Genomic DNA, 13,524 nt, shown 5'->3' with positions numbered 1-13,524 from the left:
CAGATGCTGGCGAGGATGTGGAGAAAGAGAAACACTCCTTCATTGTTGGTGGGATTGCAAGCTTTTACAACCACTCTGGAAATCATTCTGGTGGTTCCTCAGAAAATTGGACATAGTACTACCAGAGGATCCCACAATACCTCTCCTGGGCATATATCCAGAAGATGCTCCACTATGTTCATAACTGGCTTATTTATAATAGCCAGAAGCTGGAAAGAACCCAGATTGCCCTCAACAGAGGAATGGATACAAAAAATGTGGTACATTTACACAATGGAGTACTACTCAGCTATTAAAAAGAATGAATTTATGAAATTCCTAGGCAAATGCATGGACCTGGAGGGCATCATCCTGAGTGAGGTAACCCAATCACAAAAGAACTCACACAATATGTACTCACTGATAAGTGGATATTAGTCCAGAAACTTAGAATATCCAAGATATAAGATACAATTTGCTAAATGCGTGAAAATCAAGAAGAACGAAGACTTCTTAGAGTTGGGAACAAAACACCCATGGAAGGAGTTACAGAGACAAAGTTTGGCGCTGAGATGAAAGGACTGCCATATCCGGGGATCCATCCCATAATCAGCTTCCAAACGCTCACACCACTGCACACACTAACAAGATTTTGCTGAAAGTACCCTGATATAGCTGTTTCTTGTGAGACTATGCTGGGGCCTAGCATACACAGAAGTGGATGCTCACAGTCAGCTATTGGATGGATCACAGGGCCCCCAATGGAGGAGCTAGAGAAAGTACCCAAGGAGCTAAAGGGATCTGTAACCCTATAGGTGGAACAACATTATGAGCTAACCAGTACCCCCCATCCCCTGGAGCTCATGTCTCTAGCTGCATATGAATCAGAAGATGGCCTAGTAGGCCATCAGTGGAAAGAGAGGCCCATTGTTCGTGCAAACTTTATATGCCTCAGTACAGGGGAACGCCAGTGCCAAGAAGTGGGAGTGGGTGGGTGGGGGAGTTGGTAGAGGAGCGTGTGGGGGACTTTTGGGATAGCACTGGAAATGTAAATGAAATATATACCCAATAATAAAAATAAATAAAGGAAAAACTCATCATCAAGTAAGACATTACCCCACATTTATATTGTCATGTTGTTCTAGCATTTCTACATATGAACTTTGGATTTTTATCTAAATAAATTTATTCTACAAAAATAAATGAGCCCAGCTTTCTGACAACACTATTCCTGACATGTTGATAAACTCAAGGGACCCCAAACTACACTCATACCTACAATTGAGTTCAGGTACCTGCTGAGGCTAGAAAGCCAGTGAAGAATCAGGCCACTTGATTTCTAGGTGGAAACTCTGTGCTCTGGCTATCACATCGGTATGATTCTCCAGTCTAGCATGTATTGGAGCTGATATGATATAGCCAGTATGAACATCACATTGTTTTTCTAATTTATGGAAAGAGACTTTGTACAATAGGCACATATAAGAAAATTGAAGGCATTAGAAATGGCTCTGAGTATATAATGAGGAAAAATAACTTAATCAAGAGGAGGTATTACAGCATACTGTCATGATCATTATTGAAAGCGGCCACCAGGACCCTTTCTACCACATTTATAGTAGATATTCTTGTTTATCCCATTAGAAAGAATGATAGATTTGGAGAATTATAGCAATTATCATAAACTTTACCAGACAGTGACTTGAAGCTTGTGTGCAAGTTGTGGCTTTAGTATTTGAGCAAATTAACATGTTCATAAGAACTAGGTACTAAATAATGGTATTTAAAATGTAGTTTTCTTAATGACATTTAGTAATTCATCAGAGATAGATTCATTTTACATGAGGATAGCCGCAGTTCCTCAGTACTGTACTGCTGCAAGGTCCTTCCTCTTTTGTATGTATGTGTATATGTATATATCTGTGTGTATATACATAACTATATATATGCATATATACATATATATTTCACAGAAGAATGATTTTATTCTATTTTCAAAAAATTTCACACTTGTCAGTTGCATTCTTGGTATTATTCTGATAAGACCTATTGGCAGGATGCAGTGACTAATTCATATTTAATGCTATGACTACTCCTGAGCATGACAAAAGTATTCTTTCTTTTACCGTATAACTTTGATGGCTCTGTTCTGTGACAGTTTTCAATGTGTACATAGCTGAGACTGAAACCTGCCCTCTGCTTCCTAACTCCCAGCCTTACTAATCAACCCTCCTTCACACGGTAATCTGTTCTTCTCCACAACTGAACTTCTACTACCATTTTGTTGACATTTGTTATAGAATTTCTGTCTTTCTTACATTACTTGAGGATTATTCATCCTCTCTTTTCTTAATAGTTCCCACAGCTTATTCATCATAGATATTTTTAGTACATACCGCATTATTATAAGATTTGCATCAAAACATTCCTCACTCCTCACTTTTCCGTATCTCTTCAGACTGTTTCTTTCTTGCCCAGCAGTGGAATGAACTTTCAGTGATCTGCCTTTAATTGTAGACATTTGTGTGCAGTGACTGAAACATACACACTTGAAGGCTTATTTCCTTGAAATGCAAATAGCTAAAGTTTGCTTAAATAGCTGTTGTCTAAATTTAAGGTTTTTTTTATATTTCCCATTATTTAAAACAATTTTTAAAGTTAAATGTATTCTATCACATTCTTCCCCTTACTAAGCCCTCCCAGATCCTTTCTCCTTCTTGATCCATCCAGTGATAAAATACTTGTCAAAAAAAATGAGCACTGCAACAGCAAAATAAAACTTCAAACATAGAAAAAATGAAACAATACACACATACAAAAAAGGAAAAAAAAAGACAGAAAAAGGAAAAAAGAGAAAACCATCAGACTTGAATCAACTAAAATAAATGAGAGTTCAGTTGTTAATCTTTCCTCTGCCTGCTAGGGTTTCATTCATTGCTAATTTATAATAAAACAAATATACAATAACATAAAATAGAAACAATAACATCAGAGTTGGTCAAGACAAAGAAACAGAAAGACAAGAGTCAAGAGAAGGTACCAGAATTAGAGACTAAATCACTGACACACTCAGAAATCCCATAAACAGCATAATTGAAATAATTATATGCACAGGGGAGATCTGGAGCAGATATTGACAGGCACTCTATGAATCGTCATTCAATCTCTGTGAGTTCATAAGAGCTTTGCTCATGTAGATTTAGAGGGTCTTGTTTTCTTGGTGTCCTCGATCCCCTCTGGGGCTTTCTTTCTGTGTGGCTCCCTGGACTATGAATAGAGGGATTTGAAGGAGACATCCTATTTAAGGCTGAGTGTTGCAAAGTCTATCACTTTCTGAGTAATGTCTTGTACGTCTCTATATTTCTACCATCTGTTGCACGAGGAAGGTTCTCTGATGATGGCTGAACAAGGCACTGTTCTATGAGTATAACAGAATATCAATGGAGTCATTTTACCATGGACACAGGAATATATGGATGAACACTATATGTAAAACCAGCTGACCCTCTCAGTATTCATGGATTATATAGGTATTGTCTTCAGCAATGAGAACCTGTTGTCAATGTGAAGAACAACCTCTAGCCAGGGTTATTTGCAGATTAATATAGAATACCTTTGGCCAACAAATAAATTAGGTGCAATCAAATCCTAGTACTGGAAGCATTATGTGGTGAGAAGAAACGGCTAGTTGTGACCTTGTCTCCCTTCTCTCTTCTTTGGAAATTTCATTTAGGTTACCTTCATATATTTTATGAAGCTTCTGTTGTATTAGACCTGTATACTACCTATAAAATATCCTGCAATTTTGCTGTCTCTCCCTGAATTTTCTTCCACAATATGATCTCCTGTCTTTGGCATCATTTGAACCTATCAGGTTCAATATATCTGTAACTACTCTATTACCTTTTCTAAGAAGATTTCTCTGATCCATCTAGTCCCTTACTATATGCCTAGCCTCTGTGGTTCTATGGATTGCAGTTTGGTTATCATTGACTTAAAATCTAGTATGCACATATAACTAAATACATCCCAGCAGTTCTAGGATACATTACTCAAGTTGATTTGCTCATTCCATCCATTTGCTTAGAAATTTCATAATTTCATATTTTAAACAGTTGAGCAATACTTCATTACAAATGTACCACAATGTCTTATTTCTTCACTCATTTTTCTATTGAGTGACATCTAAGATGTTTTCAATTTCTGGTTATTATAAATATAGCAACAATTAACATGACTGAGCAACTAACTGTCCTTGTAATAGGATGAAGAATGCTTTGGGTATATCCACAAAAAATAATATAACTGGATATTTTTGGGGGGGTTGTTTTGTTGAGACAGGATTTCTCTGTTTAGCCCTGGCTGTCCTGGAACTCACCATGTAGACCAGGCTGGCCTCGAACTCAGAAATCTGCCTGCCTCTGCCTCCCAAGTGCTGGGATTAAAGGCATGTGCCACCACTGCCTGGTTTAACTTCATCTTTAGGTAGATCCATTCCCATCTTTCTAAGGAACTGCCATACTGACTTTCATAATGTCTGTAGCAGTTTGCCCTGTCACCAGCAATAGAGATGTGTTCTCCTTGGTCTATATCCTCACCCTCATGAGCTATTAGTTGTTTTGTTAATGTTAGTTATCCTGGCAGGTGTAAGATCAATTCTCAAAGTAATTTTGATTTGCATTTCTCTGATAGCTCATGATGCTGATCATGTAGGCACATTTCTGCCATTTGAGTTTTGCCTACTGATAATGCTATTTTATAGGTACCATATTTTAATAGGATTACTTGTTTATCTCATAAATATTTTCTTGAGTTATTAATATATTTTGAATGTTAGCTCTCTACTGGATGTGCAGTTGGTGAAATGTTTTCCCTCTCATTAGACTGCAATTTGTCAGACTGATAATGTCCTCTGATATAAAAATGTCTTTCTCAGTTTTATCAGGTCCATTTATTAATTGTTGATCTTAGTCCCTGTGTCACCACTGTTCTGTTCAGAAAGTCTTCTGTACCAAGTTCAGGGATATTCCCCAGATTGTCCTCTGTCAAGTTCAGTGTATCTGGCTTTATGCTGAGGTCATTCATCCATTTGGACTTGAGTTTTATGCAGGGTGATAAGCACAGATCTAGCTGGATTTTTTTTTTATTTTAATATGCAGCCATCCTGCTTAACCAGCACCATTTATTGAAGATGGTGTCATTTTTTCAATGTATATTTTTGTTTTTTTATATAAAAAAATCAGGTCTACTTACATGTGTAGATTTACATTTGTGTCTTAAGTTTGTTTTATTGACCAATGTGTTTAATTTTGTGTGGATAATTTGATGTTTCCATCACTATGCTTGGCAGTGGCAATTAAGATAGGAGATGGTGACTTTTCCACCAATTCTCTTCTTGTTCAGGATTGTTTCAACTATTCTGGGTTTTTCCTGATTCCATGTGAAGATGAGAATTTTTCTTACAAGATCTGTGAAGAATTGTGTTGTGATTGATTCAGTTGACAGATTGTTTACTATAGACTCGCTCTTTTCACTATATTCATCCTACTGATTAATGAACATGGGAGATCTTCCCAAATGAAATCTTCCAACTTCATTGACTTGAAGTTTTCTTACACAAGTCTTTCCCATGCTTGGTTACAGATCCATAAACATATTTTATATTATTTGAGGCTGTAATCTTCCTTCTGTTAGGTGGCTTTTTCCAGTCTCTTCATGGAAGGATCTTGTCTTGTCCTATTTTGTTTTGTTTTGCCATGGTTCTTGGTTATCTCTATGAGGCCTTTTCCTTTCTGATAGAGCACAGAGGCAGAGTGGATCCAGGGAAGAAGAAGGTAAGTGGGAGCAAGGTGAGGTGGCAGGAGGGAAGACTGTGGTCAGGATGTATTGTATGGCAGAAGAATCTATTAACAATAAAAATTATAATAACAGAAATGTTATTTTATTTCCCTGGCATTATTTTCAGATCTTTCTTATTAGTATGTAGGAGTGTTCCCATTGTTTGGGCATTGATTTTGTATCCAGATACTTTGCTGAAAGTGTTTATCAGCAGTAGGAGTTGCCTAATGGAATTTTTTACATTACCTTTCAATACGATCACATTATCTGCCAAAAAATGACTTCATTCCTACTAGGTTATATCCCTTTATCTCGTTCAATTGTCCTATTGCTCTAGCTAACACTCAAGTATTATACTGAAGAGGTACAAAGGCAGTAGATAACCTTATCTTGTTCCTAATTTTAGTGGAATTGCTTCGAGTTTCTATTGTTTTAAAGGGATGCTGGCTATGTGCTTGCTATAAGCTGTTTGTTATGTTCATGTATAGCCATTGTGTTCATAATCTCTTCATGAATTCTATCATGAACATGTGTTGTATATTGTCAAAGGCCTTTTCTGCAGCTAATAGGGTGATTGTGTAGTTTTTTAAAGTATAGTTTGTTTATATTGAGGATTATATTTAAGGATTCACATATACTGAAACATACCTGCATTTCTGGGATGAAATGCATTTGATTATGATAGATCATCTATTTTATATGTACATTTATTCAGTTTGCAAATATTTTACTGAGTATTTTTAAATCTATGTTTATAATGAGATTTGGTCTGTAAATCTCTTTTTTGGGGGAAGATCTTTATGTGGTTTAAGTATCATGTTAACTGAAACTCAAAATATATTAGACAGTGTCTATTATGTCTTTATTTTGTGCAATGATATGAGTAGTATTGACAATAATTCTTAACTGTATGTCTTATATAGAATTTTTAACTAAAAAATTCTGGCTCTGGGCCTTTGTTGGGAAACTTTTAATGACTAGAGGAAATAGGTCTGCCTGCTTTTCTGATCGTGATTTATCTATGGTAAAATAGTATGTACTAAGAAAATTATCCAATTATTTTTGATTTTTAAATTTAAAGGAGTACATGTTTTTAAAATATGTCCTTATGAGTGTTCTCCATGTCTGTTGATATGGTCCCCCTTTCAAAATCATTAATTGACTTTATTAATTTAGATATTTGCTCTATGCTATTTAGTAATTTTAATTAAAGGTTTATATATCTGTAGATTTTCTCAAACGACCATGCCTTTGTTTTATTAATTTGTTTCATTTTTTCTTTTTTTCTATTTTATTGATTCAGCCATTATTTTGATTATGTCTTGCCATCTATCCCTCCTGGGTGTAATCACTTCCTTTTGTTCTAGAGGTTTTAGTTATGCTATTAATTTGCTAGTATGAGAACTGTCCAATTTTTTTTCTTTTTAAATATAAATACTTAGTAGTATGAACTTGCCTCTTAGAATAGCCTTCCTGTGTTCCATAAATTAAGGCATGCTGTGTATTCATATTGATTGAATTCTAGAAAGTCTATCATTTCTTTCTTAATTTCTCTCTTGACCTATTTTTCATCCTGTAATGAATTATTCAGTTTCCAAGAGTATTATAGCTTTCTGTTGTTTCTGTTGTTGTTATCCAAATATAAGTGGAGGTGGTCTGTTAGGATGTAGGGTTTGATACCTGGTACCTATTGAGATTTGCTTTGACTCTGAGTATGTGGTCAATTTGGAAGAAAGTCCCATTTGGTTCAGAAGACAATACCCATTTATACTGCTCTTAGGCATATACAGAAAGTGCACTACACTGTGCTACAAGAACACAACCTCAGGCATAATCATTGTAGCTTTATTCATAATAACCAGAATCTCGAGACAAACTAGATATCCTTCAACAAAAGAATGGTTAAAAAAATTATACAATGGCAGCATATACCTTCATTATAAACATACAATACCTTATGAGATTTGCAGGCAAATGTGTGGAATTTTTTTAAAGTACTTAATGAAATAAGAATGAAATAATGTGTATCCACTTCTCAGAGCGTATTAGCTCTTAAGTAAATGATAACCAATCTATAATCTGTAGACCCAAGGATGTTAGGTAAAGAGAAGTAGTCAATGGGGAACACAGGGGTCATCCTTGGAGGGAGAACTAGAATAGATTTTACAGATATCCTGGGAATAGGTGGGGACAGACATTGGGAGGGATTCAGTGTGGGAGATGGGATGGAGTGAGAGATTACAGGGAGAGAATGCTAGAATTTGGGAGCGTTTGGTGGGTGTTCTCAAAACCCAATGCAGTGAAAACTTACTGGATTCTATGACTGTGATTCTAATGAGGGCTCCTAGTAATGGGGGATGCAGAATCTCAACTCACCATTTTATACCCAGGCAAGGCTCACAGTGGAGGGTGTGCGTTACATTCAATCGAGTTTTTAATTAAGGAGTCTCATGGAAATTCCCAAGCAAGCCAGGTTGATGCTATGACAAGGAGCTACTCCTTACAAACTGACAAATATAGCCATGTTCAGGTAACTTATTAAACATGGAGAAGTTGAGATGTCTTCAACGTAGAGACTTCAACCCTATATTCTAGTCCTCTTCGTGCTGGAGCGTATTCTTCAGGATGGGGAAAGAGAAACCGGACACCAACCCAGTCACAAAAGTTAAAGTTAAGACTCTATTCATCTAGCCATCATACACACGAAGCAGCACTTAGAGGAATGCTGAAACACAACTGAGAGCTCCTTTTTCTGAAAACTAGTATTCAAAGCATCAGATGGTATACAGATGCCCAGCGGTGAAAGTAACTTGTAATCCAACCTAGCTGTGACACCTAAAAGCCACAACAATAAGCAACCTGACAAAATATGTTCAGAATTGAAATAGTGGCACTTATACCTGGGGTTAACAAACTAGTCTTAAATTTATTTGTAATTTAACAATTAAGAAGCAATTAGTGGCTTAAGTAAGACACCTACCTGACTCCTATGCCTGCTGAGGTCCTGGGACTTCAAAGAAAGGATTTCTGTTGCTACTTTTGCAAATCACTACACTTTCTAACTGCATTCTAAATAGTTATTCTTATAACCACAAATAACTGTAGCTTTCATACTTTAGGAAAGAAAGGTGTTTATCCAGAAGATAGAGGCTACTATAAAAATCCACAACTGCTCAAATCCTAGAGGATCAATGAATATGTAATGCCCAACTCCAATCAATCAATATATTGATTACACAACCTACATTGAGGGAGCATTGCAGAACACAAAATGGGAAGACTGTAAGAGATAGAGAACTAAGAGATCTGTATATGGGACAGAATAGCTGTACCTGAAATATCAACAATTTGACTGCCTTGCCAAGCCTTGAAGAAAGAACAAAGTACATATATATGGAAAAGTCTCACAAGGTTTCATCCTTATGTGGACAGAGAGGCAATCAGTAGATCTGAGACAGGTAGAATCAGTCTTCTTCAGGATTATGCCCCATTATAAGCTATTCAATTCCAAGTAGTCAGTTCTAAATACATATAGATACAGGAGGCACTAAATATACCCAGTAGGTGTGTGTGTGTGTGTGTGTGTGTGTGTATTTGTGTGTGTGTTTTGTGTGTATGTGGGTGTGTGCATGTGTGTGTAAAAATAAAAGAAGATATCATGAACCTAAAAGGGAGTAGGAGCATGGAATTTGGTGGGAAACAGGAAAGAGAATGAAAATCAGTTATTACTTATATATGATCATCTCAAAATTCAAAAGTATTAAAAAGAAAAATCAAAGTTAAAGAAAAAAGCTGGCAATTAGCAGGTTATTTGAGCACTTGTGCTGGAGGTAACACAGGAATGAGATTGTTCTCTAGAACTCAGAAATTTCTGGTGCTTTCCACAACTTTCAACATCTTTTTTAATTTAAATATCACTTAACAGGTTTTATTAGAGGTAATTTATCACAATCAATAAAAATGAATTGTTCATCATTGTGTGGCAAACTACCAGATAGCTATTTGTATACTTAAAATTTTCCATTTGATGAGTAGTTTAATCATGCTTTTGGCATTATAAAGTGAAGAAGACAATTTCTCTGAGATTACTAAACTTTCCTCTAAGTCATTCATATGTGTGCATGTAGGGATCAAAGCCATACATGTAGATATACAAGGAATTTTACTCTAAAATATGTTTCTGTTGCCCCTTGCTATTTTTAGGTTGTACACTAAAAAACAGTGAATGAAAGTGTGTGTGTATGTGTGTGTGTATGTGTGTGTGTATTCCCCAGACTTAGTAAGGGTTTAGCTGATAATTTGCTTTCTACCTTTAAGAATTGAGTCAGGTAAATATCACAATATTTATGAGTGTACAGGCCTATGATATTTTTATTTATATACACTGTACTATGCAGAGAAAGCTGTATGTTCATGGAATCTCAGTTGTCAATGTGATTAGGGGTTCTCTGTATCACCAGTGTGGTGACACCTCATAAAGCTAATTTAAACTCATAGCAATGGTTGCACAAGCTAAAAATCTGTTCTTTCAGTACATTCATATTTTGTTGCTTCCTGATTCCTTCTTGCCCTGTATTTCAAACCCTCAAATCAAGAACCACTGTGTTTGAAGGAGTTCACTCAGATCTGCTTATCCAACTTGCTCCTCCACACTGGCTTATGAATGCATGCTCAACACACTGCAAAATTAGCAGCTCAAACATTGTAACTTCATTTTTTACTATGCCCTCAGAATGGGTTTCATATGTTCATGAGAATCAGTAGAATTCAATTAATTTCCTCAGGGAAAGACTGAATTTCTTTTCAATTCTTTCTTCTTTTAAAATATATCATTATCCTCATTTTCTGGTTTGCATTTTCCTGAGTTTATCCGTGCTTTCCTACTGGAAGGGTCACTTTCAAATCTACATAAATGTTATTTATTACTTCTATTGTTGCAGCTTCTTACTAATTATGTTTTTTAAACTATGTCTTTAATTCTTTCTAATCCATTTTCCAAACAACATGGAAAGAGCATCATTTCAAATGCAAATTAAATGGAATTTGACTTCATAAAAACCTTCAAGAGTTCTCCTTGCTTCTTAAAATGATGCCCTACATCTTTAGCAAGACTTATGTCACCTTGAATAATGTGGCCCCTGTTTCTCTGCCTTTCTGGCCAAACCAATTTCCTGCCTTTTACAAATCAACCCTACAAGTAATCTCTTATTCACAAAATTAAATGCCTTTCATTTCCTGAGTGAGTCTATATTTCCTTAATGCCATGTTTTGCACAAAATGCTGTATTTTCACTGCTGTTTCAACTTCCGTTCATGATTCATTCTCTTTTCCAGTTTCTAGGCATTATTCAGAAATAATTCTGTTTAGCCATCCTTATAAGGTGCTCTTAGTAGAAGATTATGTACCCTCAATCTAACATACAGAATTTCATTATGCCCATACTTTACCATATAGAATTTTTAATGAGTTTCCTCCTATGACATATGTTCTACATGTGATGACATTTTCTTTCTGCATTTTCATGATTTTGAGTATTGAGTGCTGAGTCATATATTTTATAACATCTCCTGTCATGCTAATGAATAAGAGCATGTATATCTGAATCAGGGACTTTCTTATATTTTTGGTTGTGAGCCTAGCCTTTAACGGCTGAGCCATCTCTCCAGCCCAATCAGGGACTTTCTAAATGAAACCCATGGGTTCTGCTTCTCACCTTTCCTCTTAATTATTAGTTATATCAATAGATCAATTGACCTGATTTCAAAGATTAAAGTCTATAATTTCTAATGCAGAGGGGACAGTAATTCAGAAGCCTGACTGTGTCAGTACAACTCCAGCAAGCCTATCTGGCTTTTATTTAGAAAGAATCTGATGTCTTCAATCCTGCCTAGGAATAAAGAAAAGAGACACAGTATTGTACTTGTGTTTGTGTCCCTTCTTTGATACTTTAACTGTTTTGCTCCTTTTTCATACTTACTTTATGAAGCATCCATAAGTTCCAGATTAAGTGAACAAGAGCATTTGATAATTAGTCTAGAGGGACAGGTGCAAGGCTCTGCAGTGAAACAGGAGCACTATTTCCCAAAATAATGTAGTGTTTTTTTAAAAAAAAATATTTTTTTAGCATTGAATTGCTTCAAAACTCCGTTAGTTTATAATTTATTTCTTCTGTAAGATTAAGATAATAGAGTTGTTTATGTTTCTTGGAATTTCAATGGAAATATTCCAACCAGGATGATATTAAGCATAGAAAATCCAGACATGTCAATATCAGCAACTGTGGATTGTGTAGAAGAGACATTAACAGGGAGAGGGACTTTTGCCTTTCGTTATGTATATGTTCTGTGTTTTTGGATTCAAACAATAAAAGATTGAAAACATTAAATAATTTGGGATCAGTAGTACTGGCAAAATTGCTCAATGTTTAACAGAACTGATGTTCTTTCGGGACCTGGGTTTGATTTCACATGTTGGCTTACAACTGTCTGTAACTTCAGTGACTGAGATCACAATCCCTTCTCATGGACCTTTGTAGGCACATGCATAGAACAGCCATGGTGCACACATAGAATGCATACACATACCCAGATGAACAATTAAACACCTATAAATAATAAATGATTTTCAGAATTAGTGATCAAGACTTTTGAATGGTTAAGAGGATCAAGGCTCTTGCTGTTTGGACCTGGTGACTTGAGTGCTATGCCTGGAGTGCACATGAAAGGAGAAGGAGAGAATAAGTGTATTCAAGCAATGGCTCTATGACTTTCACATGTGTCCTATGGCATGCACACAGAAATATTATATACACACAATAAGAATAAATACAAAAAAAGGAACATTTCAAGTTCACAAGATGGTGTATGTAGCTAGCATACAAATCCTGTGCCATTTTACCCAAAATATGTGAAACATTGCAGATTTTGTTATTACCTAATTCCCCACAGAAACTGAAGATGAATATGCAGACATAATTCATAAGGTAAAGGCTGTCAAGTTTTCCCATTGTTTTTGGAAATGCTTATATCACCATAAGTGAATATTTAAGTTGCAGCAATGCAGATAAAAAATATATGAATGACCATTATACTCAACTGAAGATGTTTAGAACCTGACTGAGGGTCTTGTGGGACGGAAAGATGTTTGTAAAGCTGATGCAGGTGTACATGAGCTGCCAAGTCCACTGTTTTCTAAGTATGACTGTCAGTTAAAGGTGATTAGATGAATTCAATGGAGTTCGACACTAAAATGACTGTGGACTACATATGCCCTGGGATTCTATTTACTCTCAAAGAGGGATTTATTAACTTGCTCCAAGTGCTTGATAATTAAGCCTTCTCATCATTAGATATTTGATACATCAAAGATCCATTTAAGTCATTAAACAGACTGCAATTGTGAAATGTAAGTAATTTAGAGTTAAGAGATTTTCATGAAAAAACATTCATGTGGGAGATAAGAGGACCTGATTTTTTTTTAGTAATATTTCCTCAAAGCTTAAATGCTTAGGAAGTAAGTACATTTTTTTTGGTTTTTTAATATTTTTATTACATATTTTCCTCAATTACATTTCCAATGCTATCCCAAAAGTCCCCCATAGCACCCCCAATTCCCTACCCACCCATTCCCATTCTTTTGGCCCTGGCATTCCCCTATATTGGGGCATATAAAGTTTGCAAGTCCAATGGGCCTCTCTTTCCATTGATG

The sequence above is a fragment of the Mus caroli genome, chromosome 14 (genome assembly GCF_900094665.2).
Source record: "Mus caroli chromosome 14, CAROLI_EIJ_v1.1, whole genome shotgun sequence".
NCBI classification, from domain to species: Eukaryota; Metazoa; Chordata; class Mammalia; order Rodentia; family Muridae; genus Mus; species Mus caroli.
The sequence above is the reverse complement of the archived record's forward strand: the minus strand, read 5'-3'. Positions refer to the sequence as shown.